The sequence below is a fragment of the Schistocerca gregaria genome, chromosome 5, assembly GCF_023897955.1.
Source record: "Schistocerca gregaria isolate iqSchGreg1 chromosome 5, iqSchGreg1.2, whole genome shotgun sequence".
In the NCBI taxonomy this organism is placed as follows: Eukaryota; Metazoa; Arthropoda; class Insecta; order Orthoptera; family Acrididae; genus Schistocerca; species Schistocerca gregaria.
In genome coordinates, this window is record NC_064924.1 from 7,919,572 (window position 1) to 7,930,483 (window position 10,912).

Below are 10,912 nucleotides of genomic sequence, written 5' to 3' on the forward strand. Positions count from 1 at the left end.
CATTGTGTCTAACGTTTGAAGCTTTTGCTGTGTTTGTCTCTGATTTTGTTCCATTCTGTCTAACTTTTGAAGATTCTGTCCCATTTGTTTCTGATTTTGTTCAAGCGTTGTGTCTAACTTTTGAAGATTTTGTTCCATTGTTTCTGATTTTGTTCAAGCGTTGTGTCTAACTTTTGTAGCCTTTGTCCCATTTGTTGCATTAACTGTAATAACAGTGCACTGGTGTCTGAAACATGTTCCTCAGTGCTTTTCGGCAGTGCATTTGAACCGGCAATATTCGCATTTTGAAAAGCAGAAAATGTGTCTTGATTTATTTGAGAAAACGGTGAGGACGCAAAATCTGAATCTACAGTATTTGCAAGATTGTGTCCTGTCATTTTGGAATCCTGAGGCGAGCTGTTGCCGACCGATCTATCGATAATGCTTCCCTGTTCACTAATTGTTTCACTGCCTACACCATTATTTGCAGCCCAATCCATTTCCCTATGCGCTATTACCAAATTACTACTTTGAACATTAGTGAATTCATTACATGGTGACGCTAACACACTGCTTTCGTCTTCACTGTCATTTCTCAGTTTACTTTGGAGCCTAGTGTTACGTTTTTCACACGCCATTATTGTCACAATTTTTCACACGACAACACAGAAAAACACAATTTGAAGAACAAAAATAAGAGAACACATTAACATAGCACTGAAAATAATATCTAGTTAATTGCAAGCGCAGCGGCGAAATACTTGGTGCATATCTACATGCATGCCACAACTGTTTTACTGTACAACAATGAAAGACTGCAACTACAAAGGAAATTCTCTCTATGACTACGCGCTAGCAATAAACAAAGGCTACACTAACTACACAAACTACAAGAAAAAAATCAGAAGATTCCAGTGAGGTATCCGTGGCTAAGGGTCGACATATGAAACGTCCCCTTAGAAAAATTATTACACGACTGTGCTTAAACTGAAACACAATATTTTTGGCGCAACGCAATCTGACTTTCAAAAATCCCTACGAAAGAATGTCCCTAACATTAACCTATACGTTTCATAAATCACTTACCTCACAAAAATCTTCGTTACTCAAGCTACGGCAATACAGCGAGCGCCACTACTGCCAGCTAAATAAAAGATTCAAACTACTGAAGGCACTAACTACTGATAGGCATAGTTAGCAAATGAAAGATTTTAATAGAGAACAAACAATGTATTTACCTCACTAGTCATAATATATATAGCAGTTCATGACACCAATTCTTACAAATTTCAAAACTCCGCCATCTCTCTCCCCACGTCCATCACTGCTGGCGGCTCACCTCCGACTGCGCAACGCTAAGCGCTGTTAGCATCCAGCTGCCTCTGCCCAACACTATAATGGCGAGTATTACAACAATGCCAACCAGCCACAGACTGCACACGGCACAGCCAGTGATTTTCATACAGAGCGCTACGTGGTGGCGGCGTTACCAATAAAAAAACCTAAACAGCCTACTTACAGTTGGTAACAAGTCGCATGTTCCCCTGAGTTGAAAAAATTGGAGACTATATTTGGGCAGTGTTATTTAAATGTCCGCCATACCTGAAAACGAGCGCCGAAACGGCAGCAACGCCAATTAAAAGCTACCGTTTACAGTGAACATCCTGATGACAAGCAAAAAAAATGAGGTTATATATTGCGATCCACATTCTAAGTGGGGCGCTGCAAATGCCTCCCCCTCAACCCCTCCCCCCGCCACCCCGCCCCATCTCCTTGAGGACGCCTATGTTAGGGATGGGAGGTCGTCGATGATATCGATATTTTGAAAACATCTGTGTCGGAAATTTATAACTCGCAGTTTTAATATCGATACTGAAGTCTAAACCACGTACTTCGATGCTAAAGAAAAATATCGACCCCTGATGTTGGCAAGAAATGCCGCCTACTTGTGACCACTGTCATTTAAACTCAGATTTTGTGAATACGTCTCTTAACGATACCAGGTCAATACTTTTGCGGTATTGCAGTACCTGTGTTGGTCAGAAGTGTGATGCAGAGTTCGTTCAGACAAGCGTGCATGTGCGAAAAATCAGGTGCTGCTGTGACTACAGACATAATGAAATGCATGAAATGTATTCGCTGTTCCGAATGTGGACAACCATCAGCTGTATAATGGAATGGCGATAATGAACATTTTTGCTGGATCGGGACACGTACTTCAATTATTCGCTTATCACGAGCTGTCGCCTTCCCATTAGACTATCCGGGTATGACTCACAAGCGGACCCAAACTCCTGTATGTAATCTACCACTTGTATACAGTCCGCTCGTGTACATGCATTATGTATACTTTCGTACAGGGGAGACATTTTAATTGAAAGTCCCTTTCCTGGTTTCGGCGGATAAATACTTTCAGAACGTGTCAATGTGGCCATGAAGGGCAGGGGGAGACAAGCAAAATTCTAAGCTTTCATTGGTCATACAGTTCATGCTTTCGTGGTGGCACCTGGCGCGTGCCTATATTGCTTGGAATGTTTTTAACTGCTCCAAGGGACATTCTGGAAGGTAACACAATACATTTGAAGTTGTTACTTCAACTTCCTGAAGGTAGCGCAATACACTTCAGAGTCAGTGGTTGCACCATGAGGGAGGACAGCAAACAGAATTACCCCTTCAGAGTCCCAGGAGACCATCGCTGTGACTTTACCGGTTGAGGGTGCGGCCCTGAACTTTTTCTTCGGAGGGGAGTTGGTGTTGCGCCACTCCATGGATTGTCATTTTGTTTCGGGCTCGGAGTAATGAACCTTTGTTTCATCGTCTGTGACTAGGTTCGATAAATAATTGTCGCCTTCAATCTCGTAACGCGCAAGCAATTCTGCACAGATGGTCCTTCCTTGCTCTTTATGGTCTTCTGTTAGGGGTCGAGGAACACAGGGAGCACAAACCTTTGAATACTCCGGCTGGTGGACGAATGTGTCAGCACAACCAACAGAGATGTCCAGTTGAGCAGCGAGTTGTTTCATTTTGATCCGTCGATCGCTTAGAATGAAAGTGTTCGCACGTTCCAACATTGCACAAGGTACAGCTGTGTGCGGCCGGTCTGCGTGCTGGAGATCGAACACGTTTGTGCGACCTTGTTGCCTCGCCCAATGACTCACCGTGGTTTTGTTCACTGCCAGGTCTCCGTAGACATTCTGTGCTTATCTGTGACGCTCTGGTTTTCTGCTAAATGAAGTTCAGTGACAGCTCTCTGCTTCGAAAGCACTTCCATTACAGACGCCATTTTGAATTCTACCTATGACGTTGCTGTCTATCGCAGTTAACTTCATGAAGTATAGGGGCTGAAGCAGGGATATACCACGATGTCCCACAGCAAATTCCGCATTTTTTTTTCAACCGAAACTGTGACGCGTAATATAAGCTGTTAATCTACTCACATCGCAGTGTAACAAATCGAAGCTTAGATTTCTATAAGTGGGGAACTATAAGGATGAATGCAATATTTTTACTGTTAGACATGATGGTCCAGTGGGACAGTAGTTCAATCACATTAGAGCACTAGAAACAATAGCTGCCACTTGGTTTCAACGTCAACGATTCGTAGACATAGAGAAACCACGTTTATATGTAAGCAGTAGTAATTTGTGTACTTAAGTTGCCGGCCTGCCTGGCCGAGCGGTTCTAGGCGCTACAGTCTGGAACCGCGCGGCCGCTACAGTCGCAGGTTCGAACCCTGCCTCGGGCATGGATGTGTGAGATGTCCTTAGGTTAGTTAGGTTTAAGTAGTTCTAAGTTCTAGGTGACTGATGACCTCAGAAGTTAAGTCCCATAGTACTCAGAGCCATTTGAACCATTTTTTTGTACTTCAGTTAGCGATACACTCCATACAAATACTTTCAGAAACGACGTCCTGACGCTTAAATCTATACTCGATGCTAACGAATTTCTCTTCTTCAGAAACGCTTTCCTTGCCATTGTCAGTCTACATTTTATATCCTCTCTACTTCTATCATCATCAGTTGTTTTGCTCCCCAAATAGCAAACACCCTTTACTACTTTAAGTGTATCATGTCCTAATCTAATTCCCTCAGCATCACCCGACTTAATTCGACTACATTCCATTATCCTTGTTTTGCTTTTGTTGATTTTCATCTTATACCCTCCTTTCAAGACACTGTCCATTCCGTTCAATTGCTCCTCCAAGTCCTTTGATGTTGTAAGTAGGCTGTTTAGGTTTTTTTATTGGTAACGCCACATAGCGCTCTCTATGAAAAATCACTGGCTGTGCTGTGTGCAATCAGTGGCTGGTTGGCATTGTTGTAATACTCGCCATTGTAGTGTTGGGCAGCTGGATGTTAACAGCGTGTAGCGTTGCGCAGTTGGAGGTGAGCCGCCAGCATTGGTGGATGTAATTTGTAAGAATGGATGTCATGAAATGATATATATATATATATATATATATATAATGACTATTAAGGTAAATACATTGTTTGTTCTCTATTAAAATCTTTCATTCGCTAACTATGCCTATCAGTAGTTCGTGCCTTCCGTAGTTTGAATCTTTTATTTAGCTGGCAGTAGTGGCGCTCGCTGAATTGCAGTAGTTTGAGATCAGTTCACTAACTTATCTACAAAGGCATATGATGATCTGAATGACACAAGAGCTGTAGCCTTCACTGACACTAAAGAGTATGAACAAATTAGAAAATTCAAATAAAATCAAAATCAAATCAATACATAGTACAAAAGATAAATCCGGGAAGTACAAGATCAGTTGGCACAAGTAATACAAGAATTACATATTTCAGAGGACACTCGCGCTCCAGTACAGGAAGAGGGACATAGAAATACAGAACAACCACAAAATAATAACACAGGGCACTTCGGAAATTATGAAAAAAATTGGCAAAGTACACCGAATTTTGAGATGGAACCGCCGAAACGACGTAACACTGACCGACATGCGACTCGCCAACATGATGATTTTGACCATAAGCTGTTTATTACTACACGTAAATTCTAAACATTTAAGAATTCTGGCAACGACATTCATCCACAAGCATGGCTTCATCAATTATCTCATTGTTTTCCTTCCAACTGGTCATTGGAGTACAGGTTAGAATTTATGTGTGGCTACTTAGAGAATGAACCAGCTGTAAGAATGCGATCGGTCATTCACGATTGCCACAGTGAAGGAGAATTTTATCATGCCTTCCTCTCAGCGTATTGGTCTCAAGCTACACAAGACCGAGTAAAACATAGCATCATAATGATGAAACACTTTGAACAATCTGAATTTTCCAGTCTTGTCAAATATTTGGAAGACATGTTGCATAAGAATCAATATCTTTCAAATCGATACAGCCCTTCAGAACTCATCCGCATTTGCTTAATGAAATTGCCGGAACATTTAAGGAATATTATTTTAGCAGGACGTTGCAAAGACGACATTGAAGCTTTTCAGGGACTCTTACAAGAATTAGAAATAGCCACTAACAATCGCGGAACGCGAAAACAGGAAGGCAACAAATACAGGTCACATCCGTCGCAATTCCACGATGAAAGAAATAATAATTGGACACGACAAGGCTATTCTCACAACACAAATCGTGACCAAAACAGACACCACCCGTATGACAATCGTTGGAATAATAATAGTAACAGAGAAAGATCGTTTTTCCAAAGTAATGAATGTAACAGAGACAACCATAGAAACAGACAATATGGAAACCAATATAATTATTATCAAGGGAGTCAGAATAACTTAAGACGTAACGGTCCAGCGCGCAGTTACGATTCAGGGAAAAATTCTCCACCACGTGACCGACAAGAAAGAAATTATGGAATCTACCGACATGACGACAGACGATATGATCGTAACGACAGACCTGAACTGCATCAGAACTGGCGGGATTCAAACAGAGCAGGGCCCTCTCGGCAAGGTGAATTTGTAGAAGCTAGGTCTCCTAATCCCAATAACGACCCGCGCCAACAAAGAAACAGATGATGACTCGCACCGCAGGCAGCCACGTGCGCCGGCTGGCTCCGAGAAAAATAACATAGACGCTAACCTTGAGAAAAAAATTCCAGTATTCTTTACCGACGTATACCGCATGATAATTGCGTTCAAGTTGAAACTCTGAGTACTGTGAAGAGTAAAGGTTTACACCACATTTCACATGTAAAACCGTTTTTAACTTTGTCTTTGCCATATAACTTTTCACTTTACATAACTAGTATGCTTTGTAAGTCTTAAGAAATCGTTAACATACAACAATGTTTTGAAGTTAACTATCCAGTCTAGAACCTAGGGAACATTTTTAAACAGAAATTACGAATGCATTGTTATAGTGAACAGACGACAGAGTGTTGTTATTTGTACATTCTTGCTTGTTAGTTGCACGATTACGTAATGACTATCAGGCTTACATACTTAGAACAGATATTGTTAATGAAATTTTAATGCAACATTTTGGTTTACTGGAAAATACATTCTGGATTTAAAGTACTTTCTGTGAGATACCAGATGACACAGTGGTTAGTTTATGTGGCAGCTACACGATTATATCACGACGCTACTAATGAGTGACAATTTACAATGTTGCTTTTGCGGTGTTTCTGCTTTATAGGTGCACAGTGTTTCTGAATTATTCTGGAGAGTAAAACATGTTTTAGTAGTAACTTTTGTGGTATAGCTACACTGAGACAGCCTTTTCCGTAGCACAACAATACGTTACAGTATAGTACTTTCTTGATCACGGTAAGGTGCGTAATAACTACGATATCTATACGCAAAGCATTTCACTTTTGTTTATCATGAGGTAAGTACATTGACTTCTGCAGAACTTACCTTTCGGAGGGCGATAACTACGACACTTCCACAGAATTGTCTTACAGCAAGACACACATTTAGCGCTACAGGACACGCATTTGAGTGATTAATTTTGTACTTGAACCATTTATTTTTCAAGATTTTGAATTGCAAAGAAAATTTTCCGTGCTACATTTCATTCCATTGCTGTAATCTGTAACAACTGAGGGTATAATTACATTGATCCTCAGGGGGGTACACGCCTACTTTGAGTACCATGTGTTTGGCAAGCACAAGGAGCCCTAGGTAATATGGTATTTGCTTATACAACTTTACACATCGGTACCATATTTCTCTAACACATAAATTACACAGCTATCTGATCATTTAACTGAGAGAGAGACAAACATTTATTTTACTACATAGTGACAGATGTTTATGTAATTACACCGTTGGATAACGTCACACTTATGAAACTGTATTTTGTCTGTACTTTGTGAACAGTTCATATTTTTTCGGAACCACTTTGGTATTATGAGAGCTTTGAATGATGTATTTGGTATGGGATGATGATTTTTTAAAGTACGTTTAAGGTAGATGACACTATTGAAATGAGCAGAGAATATTTTATAGGTTTTGAAGTTATTGCAGAAAGCTACGATGATTCTGAGATTTGGCTGAGGTTTTATGATGTTATGATGACGATATGTATTATGCTGTTGTGGTATGTTTATGATCAATTAGCTGATGCTATATGAGCTATTTGATTATGCTACGTATCTGTTATGATGAAATATTGAAAGAGTGTCGGCGAATAAGGTAAGGAATAATGAGTAGTAGTTAGGGATTCTGGTTTGTGAAAAAGGATGTTGGAAACCGAGAATCGTACTTTAAAAGTAATGAAATGTATGTACGTGTGTGACTGTATCACAATGCCGGCAAAAATTTTTTGGACGCTGCTATATTTATATGATTTTGTTTCTACACATTAGTAACGCAAATTCTCGACCTGTGAAATTTTTATATGAGACTGTCACTGTGGCGGAAACAGCTGTCGTAAATATTTCGGTAAGAAAGGTAAGTGACCGTGACATAATGCGTTGTGAGCTGCCAGCTGTGCCAGCCGCCTTGAGAAAAAGTCATTAGTGTGTGCCTTTCAGAGGCACAGGTGGAGAAAAAAGGAGGCCATTAACCTCGCTATTGACATTCCTTTGTAGAAAGCATCGCAAATACTACACGCTCAAACTTGAAAACATATGATTACACTGTGGAGCTCTTAATTTATGATATTTATTGAAATGAGATGATGAGAAATATTTCATGTCTATTGTCTTGCTAGTTGGAAGATTGTTTACTGCATTATGAAATGCCTTATGGCTAGCGAATGACGTTTCACAGCCTTGCTTTGCCTATTTTATTTAATATCTAGTTTCTAGCCGCACTGCATCATTCGTTAAAATAAAATTTTATGGATGTACTAATATAAATATTTTCTGTCTACAGATCCAGTATATAATAATAATGTGATATACTTCCAAAAAAATGAGGGAGCACAAAAAAAAACATTTCCCCTTCACAGGAACTGCATACATAATTTTCTTTTCAAGTTCTTGGTAATTTATTTCATAGAATACGTTTTTGTGGTGCACCACTTTAAATATAGAGACATTAAGATGTGAATATACATTTCCCTTATCTGCATTGTTGTCTTTAGTGTACTGTTTTTTCTGCTTGTGGCTTTGTCATGTTTAGGTATAAGTTATTACATTTATTGCTGCTTGCCTTGCTTACTTGCATTTTTTTGTCATTGCTGTTTGTATTAATTGTTTCGTGATGCTGCATTGCCTGGTCCTTTAGTTAAGCATCTGAGCTCAGTAGATTTAAGTTAGCTTAATAGGGAGTAGAATATATAAGAGAATGAGTTGCGATGAATTGGAAGGAATGCATTGAGAAGCTATAAGAAAATGGTTTGGCCAAAAAAGTATTTTGAAAGAGGATAGGAACAAAAAAGTAGGGTTTAGGGATAACAGGTTTAGGTAGGATTTTCTTGGAATTAAATGATGAGGTAAGATAATGGAAAATAAATAATGAGGTAAGAAATATGTGAACATACAACAAAAAAAAAGCATGCTTGGATAGAATTTTTTTGGTGGAAACAAATGTTGAAATAAGATGAAAGATCTATGGAATGAAGTTTTGGGTTGGACTGCAGTACCAAATGTTACACTGAAAACAAACCCTGTCCTTTCCTTGTGTTATCCACTATGTGTTTGTGTACCCTTGTGTATTTATGTTCTTCTGGTCTTTATATGTTTATCTGATAAGACTTATGTTGGAGAATTTTTCTAATACTCAGCTACATGAACTATGATGAGGACTACTGTTATCCTCAAATATAATTTACATTAATACTATGTTATTTACATTGTAAAGATGTTAGAGATTATTCATTTTGTTCTGTTTTAATGCTTATGTGAGACGTTTATGTTTCAAAAGTTATTCTGATCTTTATTTATGTACTTATGTCATAATTTTTGTAACACTGATTTGCATGTTTATTTCTATTCTTTTGTAAAGCCTGTTTTACTACAAAAGTTATCTGTACTATTATGTTCTTTAATGATATATTTTGTACCTTTGTTATTGTATTCTTATGTTATAAAACTGTAATTGTCACCAGTTCATCAAATTAAGTGACGTGTAAGATACATTTCACTGCACACGTTTCTGTTGGTCATAGTATATGGACAATATGTGAGAAGTAGGGACTGATAGTGTTTGCACGTCTGTTAATAATTCAACAAGGGACTGGTTAACAGCATTGCGCATTCTAAGGATATTTCCAAAAAAAATTGTGATTGCACAAGTGGTGGTTTATGGACTTGCTATATTGTCCACAAGACTCTTCGATGGTGATTGTGCACCTGCACAGTCGCAACAGATGGCTGCTGGCCATCTCTACAAGGACTGAAGTGGGTCTGCACCTTCGATGGCCCACCAATATCATTATTTCTACAAGGACTGCAGTGGGTCTGTACCTCTGGTGGCCCACCAATACCGTAATCTCTACTAGGACTACAGTGAGTCTGTGATGACCAACGTTCCAATGTTCTTCAAAACTTCGACTGACTCTGCTGTGGGTTTGCTCTGTTGTGGCCCATTACCTGTCAGCATGTCTTTCCGTTGGAGGGACAACACTACTTCTTCAAGACTGCATGGAAATCCACTACTTCTGTGTGCATTTTCTTTTACTGCTCAGACATTGGGCAAAAAAACTGCTGTTTTACTGTGATGAACCATCAGGACTGTCTTTATGGACTGTGAGAAAATTTTAGCTTTTGACCAACACTGTATCGATAAGTGTGTGCATTTCATTTCTTTGTTATTGTAATTATGAAAAAAATTTTCAAATCGGTATTGGCCACTGCCCAAAACAATATGTAAAATTTGTTGTAGGGAGCATGAGGGCTATGTAAGTAGGCTGTTTAGGTTTTTTATTGGTAACGCAACATAGCGCTCTGTATGAAAATCACTGGCTGTGCTGTGTGCAATCAGAAGCTGGTTGCATTGTTGTAATACTCGCCATTGTAGTGTTGGGCAGCTGGATGTTAACAGTGCGTAGCGTTGCGCAGTTGGAGGTGAGCCGCCAGCTGTGGTGGATGTGGGGAGAGAGATGGCGGAGTTTTGAAATTTGTAAGAATGGATGTCATGAACTGATATATATATATTGACTATTAAGGTAAATACATTATTTGTTCTCTATTAAAATCTTTCATTCGCTAACTATGCCTATCAGTAGTTAGTGCCTTCCGTAGTTTGAATCTTTTATTTAGCTGGCAGTAGTGGCGCTCGCTGTATTGCAGTAGTTTGAGTAACGAAGATTTTTCTGAGGTAAGTGATTTGTGAAACGTATAGGTTAATTTAGTCAGGGCCACTCTTTTGTAGGGATTATTAAAAGACAGATTGCGTTGCGCTAAAAATATTGTGTGTCAGTTTAAGCACCGTCCTGTGTCATTGTTCAAAGTGGCGTTTCACTGTCTCTGACAGAATTTCAATGTCATTGGCGAACCTCAAAGTCTTTATTTCTTCTCCATGCATTTTAATTCCTACTCCGAACTTTTC